The sequence below is a fragment of the Apis mellifera genome, linkage group LG15 (assembly GCF_003254395.2).
Source record: "Apis mellifera strain DH4 linkage group LG15, Amel_HAv3.1, whole genome shotgun sequence".
NCBI classification, from domain to species: domain Eukaryota; kingdom Metazoa; phylum Arthropoda; class Insecta; order Hymenoptera; family Apidae; genus Apis; species Apis mellifera.
This window is the reverse complement of record NC_037652.1, coordinates 1,663,933-1,677,064: the sequence shown is the minus strand read 5'-3', so window position 1 is coordinate 1,677,064 and position 13,132 is coordinate 1,663,933. Positions and strand designations below refer to the sequence as shown.

The 13,132-nt window shown below is 31.5% G+C and overlaps 1 protein-coding gene across 6 annotated transcripts in view; it reads right to left on the bottom strand.

Moving 5' to 3' along the window:
- LOC411827 (protein roadkill) overlaps positions 1–13,132 on the bottom strand; it is a 167,131-nt gene that overhangs the window by 69,868 nt on the left and 84,131 nt on the right. For all 6 annotated transcript variants that reach the window (XM_026445646.1, XM_016916713.2, XM_026445644.1 and 3 more), the window contains one exon: positions 6,512–6,570. The gene's annotated coding sequence lies outside the window, so the exon portion shown is untranslated. The remainder of the gene's footprint in view (positions 1–6,511; positions 6,571–13,132) is intronic.

Here is a 13,132-nt window from a genome sequence, read left to right as displayed (position 1 = left end):
AAATCTTGGAATATTTTGGCCAATAGTTTTTCCTAATTCCAAAAAGTCCATGAAACGAATATTCTTGTAATAATTAGAATTTCATTTATTCATCGAGAAAGACAGCTTGGCGCCAATACAAGGACGCGATTGAAAAAGTATCGCAATGATGAAGTATTTAAAGAGTTTATATTTGAATATTTCCAAATTTTTCTTTAATAATTTTTCCATTCAAACTTTTTACCTCGATCTCTGATTGGACCACCGTTTCTTGACCACCTTCCATGCTTCGAAAGATTAAATTCGTAAATAAGATAACTGTAATTTTCATCTCTTTTTTAGTCAACTCAACATCACAGCGACTGGGTTTTTCTTAATCCTTGTTTATTACAAATTTTCCCAAATATCTCGGAGTATCGACATTGTCACGGAGGCAAACAATTGAGGGAAATAAAAAGATTCGAGAAGCTCAAGAGAATGACCAAACGACCGACACGCGAAGGTTTCTCAGGCAATTTTCGCTGAGGTTCCGTTTTGCGGCCAACCTTCGTTCGAGCCTTGGGACACTTTCATGTCGAGTCCACGATCGATTCCATTGATTATCGACACCGAGGTTAAGGTTGCCCTGTCGTTTTCAACGGGGTGGCACCCGTTGACGAGGGGGGGGAAAAAAAAAGAAGGCTCTCCAGCTCGATTTTTCCTTTCTTTTTTTCTAAATTAATCATAAATTTTATCATTCATCGAAAGAAATGGAAAATTTGACAAGTTAGAGGAACCTCGAATATTTTCTCATTTGATAAAATTTTGATTATTCCATCGAACGAAAATTGTGGAAGATTTATGTTAAAGAAGAGGGTGGAAAATTATTTGTTTTATAAATTTGAATGAATTTATTTGATTTTCTCATTTTGTCGTAAAAATTATAAATTTATGTTATGAAAGTTAATTGCAAGGTTTGGAAAATTTGAAGAATCTTGTGGGATGAATGAAAATAATAAATTTAAGTTAGATACTTGAAGAATTATCTGTTTTATAAATTTTTGAAATTGATAACTTTTTCATAATTTGGATATTTTGATTATTTTGTAATGTTGACAACATATGGATAATTTGAAAAATTTCACAAATTATAATTTATGGGAAAATGTTGTAAGATTCTTCATTGACAGATTATAAAAATTTTCGAAGAAAAAAAAAAGTGTCAATTTTAAGTAACTTTTTTAAACAAAATCTATCCCATCCAAGTTCGATAAAATTCCGTGTTTGAATTAATCACGATCCAGCTCGCGAACTCGCGTATCATAAATTACTAACAGGCCAGAAAACAGGCCGGGAAACTCCGTGACCCGTGTAAAAAGGCGTTAACTTGCCTTCAGAATTTCAGTGGCAAAAAAGAGAGAAAAACAGGGCAAGCCAAAACAAGAAACCTTATTTTTCCACGAGCACAAATGAAATCGAATAATTTTTCCATTCAATTGACATCATCGTGGAAGGAAAAGTATTTCTGATCGTTAAAAATATTAATTTTTCGCGGTTACAAACATAATGGTAAACAAAGAATGAAGAAGAAGAAAAAAATATGAAAGTGGAATATCCACGTATTAAACGTGACACATAGTATACGTGGATATATATGTACGCACATATGTATAAATAATCTCTTGCTTTATAATTACTTAAGGATTATCTCGTATTAAATTTTATCGCGACAACAGTACAATTTTAATCCCTTGTTGGACCTTGTTCGAATCTGTGGGATTATTCGGTATAACACCCACTGCCTCAGTTAACTCATTTCACTTTATTTACGACTTAAAAGTCATATATACTTGTTTGTTTATATTTCCCTCCATTTTGGTTTCGGACTTGTTATTTTCCTTCCCGTTCTTTCCACACCTTAATGATACCAATAATAAAGAATTATTAATAGTAATAATATTTAAACTTTTATTTCTCTTGAGAGTGTATTCATATTAAATTTTCTTCGTTTAAGTAATAATTATTATTCATACGAAAAGAATTGAACGCTCATATTTTACATTCTATCTCTATTTTTTGAAATATCATCCAATATGATAATTCACAAAAGTAAAATATAACGATTTCAAAAAATACACGTATTTCTACAATCAATATCAGTTCTATTCAAAAGCGTTGGAAAATTTTTATAATAATGTAAAAAATTTCACTATTGGATTCCAATATAATCAAATCCTCGAGTACACATTTCTGTACATCTTTGTACATACCAATACAAAAACTCATCCAATCTTCGCGTACTCTCAGAGAAATTCCTGCGTGCATACTTGTACTCTCTACAAAGGATCGGCCCCGTCGATCGAGCAGGAAACTGCGGAGGTCGTGCGGGGTTACACGTCCCGTGGGCTTGGCGTTAGAGCGTTGGACCAGTGAGAGGTGGTGTATGCAAGAAGGATGTCCTCGAACGCTCGTTTCACGCTCGTCCTAGACGACCTCAAACGTCGAAAATAACCATTTCGATGGTCGCGTTTACCTACGCGCCTTCTCTGCGCCCATTGTGCGCGCTTTCCCGTTCGATTCAACCGCGTTGTTGCGCAATCCCGGAAGTGGCGCTGCCTTTCGTTTCTCTGCGGTATTATATCTATAATACGATAATTCGAGCTCTCGACGAACCGCGTACCGTAGAACGAACGGGTGAAATAATCGATTCTACGTGGAAATTTAACGACAATTTTCTGGAGAAAATGAAATTTTGATATTTTAATTAAAATCGATAGTATCGTTTCAAATTGCAATCGGGAAAAATTTGAGGAAAAGAATGTAAATTTTATTAATTTTAAGCAGAGAATTAAACTTTGATATTTTAATTAATTGATAACTAGGATTTAAATTTAGGTTAATGTATTAAAAATTTCCTTGATTATTTACAATCTCAATAATTTTGAGATGTTTGAGAAAAGAATGTTTTTCGATTTTACATTATTATCGATAATATAGTTGACAAATTGTGACTTATGATTTCTAATATTTACTTGTAAAATATTATTTTACTTTTATTAATAATTTGCTCAATTGTGCAAAAGAAGATATAATATTGTATGTAAATTAATAATACAATAAATATTCCAATAACTAATAATAAAAATTCTTCGCTCTAATTTTTTTAATAATATTTCTAGATATTTTAAGAATTAATTATATATTTTAAGGCAATTCCAGAACGTTTATATGGAACAATATAGCGGTATCTGAAAGAGCCTTGTTGAGTTTAGATAGATTAAACCGGAAGTGTATGAGATGGATTTAGCTGGAGTATAGAAGTGCTGCAAGTGACAAGTTCGCTAACTAAATCGTTCCGCTACAACGTAACTGGAAATGAAAATAGCTCGATTTCGTACATTAAATTCAACTGAAATAACAATTATCGTCAAATAAAATGAAAATATAGAAGAGATTTCTTCTTTAATTTTTAATTATTAAATTATTTATCGAATCTAGTTTATTTATTCTAATTTTTTTTTATCAACTTTTTGATGAAATATTTCTTTAATTTATGATATGTGTTACAGATTTCAAAGTATTTATAACTACTTTTTTATATTTATATATTGAATTTGTACATACAAAATTAGAAAATATTATCGATGATTTTACAAATTTTCAATTTGTTTACAATTTATCACTATTAATATAAATTGCACAACAGTAATAAATTTGACGATAAAACTTTACAAAAAATCGTAACAAATTTTTATTCGTCGAAAAACCCTTAAAACGAAACAAAAAAATCTTCTACGTAGAAATTATCGATAGTCGCTCAAAACTCTGCCATCCCATATTAAGCCAGTTTCGACACAGTGCTAGGTTTCACGATAAAACGTTCCAAGATAGAGGAACTTTCTAAGAAACTTTCCATTCGCGTTGAAACAGATCACGATCCTTTGAAGAGATCCTAAGAAATCGATCGCACTGAGAAGAAACAAGAAGAAAGGGACAAGATAATAAATAAGAATAAATAAATAAAAAAAAAAAATTACGCGATTATTATTTTCTTTTTTTTTCCTCCCATTTTATAATTGTTTGTGACAACAACGTGAAGGGGGAAGAAAAAAATGATGCGAACGAGAAGCGATATAGTTGAACAAAATGAGAAACAGAAACGAGTTGCAGGCGACGCTCGTGTAATAAAAGCGTAAGGATCATCGATATTAACAACGATATCTTTATGTAACCGAGGACAAGTGATGTCATTTTCGCATATTCACAATGGCTACACGATGATAGCACGGATGCGACTGATGCTTCTTCGTCCTCGATTGTGAAATTTCTGGTGATAATTGATAGATCTTGTAGAGCAGAGTGTTTCAATGTTCTGTTTCGAGATCGTCTTTTTTAATGTAAATAATCTAGGACTCCCTTTTCTTTTCCTAACAACTATTCAAAAAATATATTACATGAGATATTAGAGTTGAATAAATTGGATGAAAATTATTATAATAGTATATTATTTACCAGTAGAAAATAAATAATTAATTGATATTTGATATCGAATTTAAAACAAAAAAAAAAATAATAAAGAAGCTAAAGATAAATAATTGAAGGAATGCACGAATAAACAATTATATAAGTATAATATAGATGAGTGTAATTAACAGTCACGTGGCGGCGCTAGTGTCGCGACTATAGGTCATCGCGACACCGTAGCGCCACGTGATTATTATATATTAATGAAAATCTTAACCTTTGTAGCTTTATTGAAAATGGTATTAATCAATGTATCATTTGATTCATCATATTCGATATAATGTTGTTGATTAAGAAGCAAAATTAATCGAAACATTCAATTCGATTTATTAAAACTATGAAAATGTACTTCAAATATAAAGATAAAACTTGAAGATGAAAATTCAATTTATCATTCATATCGAATATATTTTACTTTAGATATACATATAATTTTGCAGATTTTTAAATTTTTCATAAAGATTCTCTGTCTAATAATTATATATATACAATTTATTTTCTAAGCATCATTTTAATCATAATAATTCGTTTACTTAGATATTTATTTAAATTGGATGGATAATTTGTTTTGCAGAAAATTTTTCACATTTCTCAAATATTTACCATTTGTTAAATGCTCGTTCCAGCATAAAAATGAAATTACTCGTAAGATGATCTAATATCGAGTTTCATTGACGCGACTACCGATAAATATAAACGCAAATAAAAGCCCTGTTGAAGAAGATGAAGACACCGAGTTGGAGAGGAAATTTATAAGATTCCTATGCGAAGTGGCTATCGCGAAGGCCAGAAGAGGCTGTTAATCAAGCCGAGTAAACAGGAAAACAGGTTTCGCGGATCACTTTGGCTCGGTCACGTTTACTAATTATCGAGTTATTACAAACGGCGCAAAGAACGATTTATGCGTACGCGAACCGATTCCAAAGCAAACTGGCCATGATAAAGCGCACGAATCAGGAGCACATGCAAGTGGCGATGTGCTCCACGATAGAGGCAATTTCCTTTCGGTGAAAAGTGAATCAAATTTTACGAGTATCTTGTGACTTTTATTTTTGCCAAAATTTTGTCAATTTATATCTTTGCTTTTAATATTCGCAAAGAAAGAAAGAAAGAAGATTTGTGTGGTAGCAGAATTTTAGAATTTTCTTTCTAATTTTTGCTTCTTACAGAACCAATTAATGATAACAATTAATGATATGTACACTTTAAGATTTTTTATTAATTTTTGAATTTTATAGAATGATTCTAACTCTATTCTTTTCTTATTTCGAAATGACTTTAATGTTGATTGAAATTTTTTTTTAATATACTTGAAAAATATCTGAATATTTTATATTCGAATATCTACAGGAACGTATAGACAATAAGATAATAAAATTGAATTTTACTATTTCAAATATTGCTTTTACGCGCATCTCTGAATTTATAACGTTTTTTTGATAAAATTAAAGTATTTTCGCAATTTATAAAGTAGATACGAATTTTAACAACTTGATAAATTCTAATTAATAAATCATTGAATGCTTCTCTTGACAATATTCAGAGAGATCTGACTCAACTGAATTAGAGAGTTAAGAATGGAAGTCTTAATTCACCGGAAACACCGGGCAAAATAAGCGTTAAATTACTTTGATACGATAATATACCATACTTTGTACGCAACCAGCTAGTTAAATTTACTTATTTTTCTTTTTTTTTTTAATACTAATGCATTGAATTCGATTTACATATTTTAGCATATATCTTTCTTATTTAATGATACAATTACGTCACTTATTCTTTAATAGATTTCATATCTTTTTTTTTTTTGCTTCTTTTCCTTGTACATTCATCATTATTATTATTATTCCTATTCAAATTTTATGTTATTTCGTTTAATTGTGCGTAATTCGCGTTATATAAGGTTCAATTGAATCGATTGATTATATAAAAAAATTGGATAAAAACGAATTATAAAAAAAAAAAAAAAAGAAAGGAAATGAACGGTGGATAAAGAAAAACGTATTGGAGAAGAAGGCGTGTTACTTACTCGTCGACATAGCTCGTTTTGTTCAGGTGAGGCCTGAGCACAGCTCAAATAAAGGACATCTGAAACCAAAAAACGAAAAGGAAGATTGGTACAAGGCGAACGTAAAGAAACAGAAAATGGCCGATATATAATATCATTTTTTACTCATTTATTATTAAAAATAACAAATAAAATCGATAAAATATCGAACGAAAAAGAATGTGAAAATTTTTTTTCTACAAACCAATGAATCCTACCATCATTTCTCAAAAATAATTTCTTTCCAGAAAAATTTTCCATTTTATAATTTCAACAATATTCCACTTTACACAATTTATAATTTATAATTTTATATCTATCCAATTAAAATTTCGCAAAACCCATCTATCCGACCGAAGAAAATTATTATTATTAAAATTTCTCGTTAAAAATATCCTTTTCTTAAACAATGTTTCGCTTCGTTTTAAACATAAAATGCATCGAATGCGTCGATCAGATCATTTCCAAGATTGGAAAGAAGACCAGTTTTCAGCTAACTCCAGCTTAGCTGCTTTCGATTGTCAACCGAGGTGGCCGCGTTGGCGAGGTGAAAATCGGCGCTAGAAGCTGAAGGCAGAAACTTTCAAATCGCCATTCCACACCCGGGCACACTCGCCACTTTTCACTGCTTGCTTTTCACTCGCTCGCCTCATGATTCACTTTCCTCCGGTGGGCGGGCGCCGTTCACGACGCCACGAAAAAATCGTAAAGAAAGAAACGCGTGGAAAGGGGCGAAACGGATCATGAAAGTTCGTAACGGTGGCCTGCAATCTCGAACGTTTTTCCATTTTGTATCGCATATATGTATATATATATATATAGGGTGGGTCGGTCCATCTAACTTTCTCTCTATAATAAAATGTCTGAAATACGTCTTATTTTTTTCTTTCTTCATTTCAATATATTTGACGGTTTCAGAGAAAGGCATATTCTCTGCTACTTTAAATTATATTCGTATGCGAATCGTAAGCAGATGACAACTGATTATTTTAAAAAATCGTTTAATTTAAAAGTTATTGTAGTTTGAAGTTTATGAAAAAAATGTGAAAGCAAGGAGAGCATGATACAATGAAGTTTTGTAACATTCCAGATAAAATATAATTCTTCGAAAGAAATGAATTTTATACTTTCTTGTTCTAACACTCTTCTCAACACCTGTTCAAATTAATTTTTACATAATTTTATAAATATCATAAAAATATAGAACTTCATTTTCAAAAACTTCTTCGAATATATTCCTGATAATCGTTATCGATCCACGGTCGAGGGCAAAGGGTGAAGGAAAAAGGAGGTGGATAAAGGATAGAGGGCACAGTAGCCACGCAAGGGCTTTTGAAACAGGAGAAAAAAAAAGAGAGAAGAGAGGCTTGAATACTGCGTGCGGCACCGGATGAGGAGAAGGCCTACAAAGGGGCGGAGAGGGGGGAGCAATCGGGGGACGATTTGGACAGCGACGGCCCTGAGCCACTTGCCACAGTAGGTCAGCTCTCTTCACCTCACTTCGCCTCGTTTTTTTTCGAGCCTTCGTTGCACACACGAGGAGTCGAGGAGGATCCTATCGTCTCTCGACCGACGACACCTTTCGTTTCGATCCTTCCTGCACGCCTCCACCACTCTCTCAACCCTTCTCCCTTTCCGAAACGTTTCGTCGAAACGGCACCGGCCAAATGGGCCTTACTTGTACAACGGCACTCCATTTGTTTGGGCTCTCTTTGAAATTTCAGACTGTGCTTCGTTTAATTTCTATTTGTTAAGATATTTCGGTGTGGGCCCGTTTTGAAACGGGGCCCGTTTCTCTCTACTTTCATTTCATTGAAATTTTTTAGATAGATAAGCGAATTCCTAACGATTCTGAATTCTAAATTCATTTCGGTATATTAACTGTGAGAATATTCATAGATCGGGGCCTTATCTGCGTGTTTTGCAATTATTGGGCCTTATATAAAGAAGAACGTCTATAACTTTTGACGAATGATTATTGGATTACGCAAAGTCGTATTGGAATTAATCAAAATAAACTTTTATTTTCTCTTTATCCGTTAAATTGGGCCCACTTGAATTTTCACTCGACATAAAACTAATAAGTGATCGATTAACTCAACTTTCTTATTGATCGAGTTCCTTTTTACGCGAAAATAAATTCATTTTATTATTTGTAGAACGAGTCACGAGTCGGGGCCTTATGGGGATACACGTATCGAGTCAGACTATACATAAACGTAATATAGAACTTCGTTTTTGGAACGGAAGTTTAAGTGAAATTTTAGCGTATCACGGCTTCTCTTTGTTGGCCAAGACACGCATAAATTGGGCCCAACAATACTACTTTATTTGTCTGAATTTTATTTATCGGAAATTTTAATTAACGATCATTAAATTCATTTATCTTTATTAAATTATGTTACTACAGATTGGGATCTTATATAATTTTGATGAATTGGATCAAGCGACATTATACGATGTAGAACTTAATTATCAAAATAAAATTTTTTCCTTCCTTGAATTATCATAATTAATCTTAACAATATACAGATACAATTCACTTTAAAAGAATTTCGTCTATTGAAAAGAGAAATTTATTTATAACATCTGAACTTGAATTCATATTAAGGGCCCAATACTCAAACAATAATCAATTTTTTCCATCCCATTTAATTTAATTTAAAAAATAATTGAAATCTACACAATGATTTCAGTGAAAATATCCTGTATAACTTTATTCAAACCACTCTACGTGTACGTACCGTTAAAAATAAAAGTATATTTGCGGGAATTTAAAAGGAAAAAAAAAAAAAAAGAAGAAAATCGTTTTAATACCGGTTGAAAAGATATCAGTTTTCGATATCGAAAAATTCTTCCGGATATTAAATAAGCCCGTAACTATCGGTATTCCGTTAAAAATTCTCTCGACAAATTTCATTGAAAATTATCAAGAGGCGTTCGTCGAAATTTATCAATACAGGTTCGTCGAATGCAAAGTTGTTTGCCTTGTATGCGGCCACGCGTGACTATCGTTCCACGTGTTCGCATAATGTACATACTCTACGTAGAAACGCGTCTTAATCGAGCCAGCTCTCCATAGAAACCGTCCAGCACGTGTACCCCAGGCCACTGAATACGGATAAACGTTGCATGAACGTAGTATGTAAGTAAGTACTTACTTTGTCGACTGGTGCGCCGCACGTGGGACGCCTGGATAACATCCGTTTACCATGAATATAGAAAACATCGCTTCCTGCAATCGCCATTTTCGTATTTCGTGACATAACCGTTTCGGCGTGTCCATTGTCGATCATTTTATTATTATATTTTTATATTTATAAATATATTAAATATATATAAATTTATTGAGTGATTTAAAATTAATTTTTTTAGAATACGATATATTTTTAAATAATTTTCGGAAAATCAGAGGTCCATTTTTTACGATTCGATGCAATTAAAATACCGTTTTTTTTTTCTCTCTCGTTTCTTTGAATACGTGAACAGAATTTTCTGCAGAAGAGTGTAAAATTCAAGTACAATAACGTTTCTGAACACGTTGAAATTAGTAAGTGCTACGTTCCTATTAGAGGGTAATCGAAATTCTGCTCGTATAACACATGTTCCATCGGAGCGAGCTGACTGCTCGATTATACCGGATAATTCGATTACTTTGAACGAGCTCGAACACACTCGATCTACTCGAGAACTACATTCTATCAACTTTGCTAACAATCGCATTGGGAGAAGGAAAAAGAGATCAATATTTTTCTATCCAAGATTCGAATTTTTTGAAATAACCTCTCAAACTATGTTTTTACGATCATCAATTATTATGATAAAGATAAATCATGACAATTTGTTTTTTTTTTTTTTTTAACGTGATACTTTTGTATTTATACACAACGTGAGAAATATATGGTATATGAAAATTTTTAAAAAATTTTTTAAAGATATATAGATTTGTATTATAATTGTAGCATATTTGTAGCATTTTTCTTTATGTATATTTTCTTCAATAATTGATGATACGGAAAATTATTCTACGTGAAAGAATAAGTCGAAAATATAAAACGATATTTTTGTACTTGAAATTTTGTTTTCGAGTGAAACGAATTCGATTAAAATTGAAAATTAAAATTGAAAATTTTACGAATAGACTATCGACAAATGGCAGACAAATATAAAAATAAATTTTAAATAAATAAATTTATCAGAATTTTTTCTAAGAAATAGCGCTCTTAATTTTAAACGAAAAAAAAATTTCAACAAGTTAAATTCGAAAAATTTTCAAGTACAAATGAAATTGGTTACTTCTCGATTAGATAAGAGCACGAATTATAAATAGAAGGTTATTTTACATATAAAGATAAGAAAAAATGAATAGAATAAATTTTTTCTCCATTTCAAAATTAGTTTTCAAACTAGTGAAAATTTGAAAATTTATAAATCACAGGATTTTTTGCATATATATACATTCAATTTCAATTTTCTTAAAAATAAAGACATTACATTATATTTCTTTTTACATGCAAAGTAAATTTTAAAAAACTTTTCAAAGTTGATTTACTCGAAAACAAAACATTCAAATATAAATATTTTTATTCTATATTATTTTCAATTTCAAATACTTTTTCTCTTACGGATTCTTTCCCAAGAAACATCAGGCAATTTATATACAAATGAAAAGTAATTACAAAATTTTGATGATAAAATAAAACACTTTCTAACACTGCGTTATGAATAAAATGTAGTACAAAATTGAAGATCAACCTCCAAAGAAGTTGAACATTCACAATACCGTTTTTCAAAATTACGAAAGTACAAAAAAATAAATTTTCCACGCATGATATACAGTCCGCCAAAAAATTCAATATGGCGTCGTTCCTTACAATCTCAACAAACGAATATCCTTCTTTTTAATTTATAATTGCATACCCAATCTTATATTTTTTTATAAATTCTCCTCTATGAGAAAAAAATATTTAATCTCCATCGCGCAAATTACAATTTAATTTATAATCAACTTTCGTTATTAATTTATATACACATTCGAAAATATCCTTAAAAATCATATGGAATTAAATACCGATCTCTCTAAAGGAAAGAAAAAAAAAAATTATACGTCGCTGAAAGGATTAAAGCGTACACGTTGATCGGTATCGGAGTCGTTTGTTATATATACACGTTAACATCGGCCGTAAATCGATCGGAACCGTAGGTGTTGCCGAACGCGGCGAGGAAACCAGCCGTCAGCCTATTGGAGCAGAACCGCAACGAGATTCCTGCCTCTATCCGCTGTATCAAAAGCGTCGCCCGTTCTTGCACGGGCGAAAACTGCGCGTTTCCAGGTTGTGGAACCGGTACGTTCTACTCCTGAAATTCTTCCACGCGGATCGATCGGCCCTTTAAATCCGCACGCACGCACGTTCCGGATGGAATTTTCTTGCCCCGAGTTTCTTATCTGGAATGCCTTCTTACCGTGAAATCGATCATCCGGATGATTACGTATTTGTGCGCGTGATTATACGATTTTATATCCAGACTTGTCGAAATCATTTTTTTTTTATCCGTGTATTAATCATATTTGTGTACGTTCTTTTTTTTTGTGTAGAGTCTTTAAATTTGTTTCGAGAAAATGATGAATGTGAAATTCGTTTTCATCGAAACAAATATTTTTATTTTATAATATTTAATAAGTAAATTAACAAGTATTATATATGTATGATGTAGAATGTGTTAATTTGATGGAATTTCTATTTCATTTCTATTTCTTATAATCGTTTTTTTGATAATATAATAAAGTTTCAGAGATAACTTTTTTTCTCGAATTAATTTCATTTTTAAAAATAAAAGTAATAATTCATTTCAGAAATCAAGATCCTTTTTAATCGAAATTAAAAAATAAAGAGTAATTTTTCTTAATCGTTAAAATTACTTTCAAAAACAATATCACATTGTAGAGAATTCACAGTGTAGAAAATGAAATCCAAGTCTTTATCGAAACGAGCTATAAAATTCGATTGTCGAGAAGAAGAAACTGCATATATCTCGAAACGTTTCGATATATATAATCGTCCTCGACATCTCGATGGTTGTCCCTTTCCCAGACGTTTATTAGTTCGCGAACGGAGGACTTATCGTTAACCTCGATCCTCCTGAGCCACGATGCTAATACCCACTCCCACTTGTCTAACTGTACTACTAGGTCGGCCAGGTGGCATTTAGACACTCGATCGATTAGAAAGATATCAATCCGAGAACAATTACCTCCTTGTGTCTCGATTTCCCGCCGGGGGAAATTGTTTACAGCCGAGAAAATCGGAACGAAGAGACGCAACCGTTGAGGTTATGTTATAGGTTATGTTACGGAGTGGATCGAAGAAATTATTTCTTTTCGTCGAAGATAAAAATAATTCTACGTATATTTTATAATCAAAACATAATTTAAATCATAAATGTTTATTATATAAATAAGAAAAAAGGACGATTGAATTTATTTATCCTAAATATTTGATCATTCGAAAGAGATAATTTGAAATATAGCAAATTTTTCTAAATGATGCATAACAGTAAAGTGATTCTACGTGAGGAGTAAATTTAAAAATAAATTTAAAAATT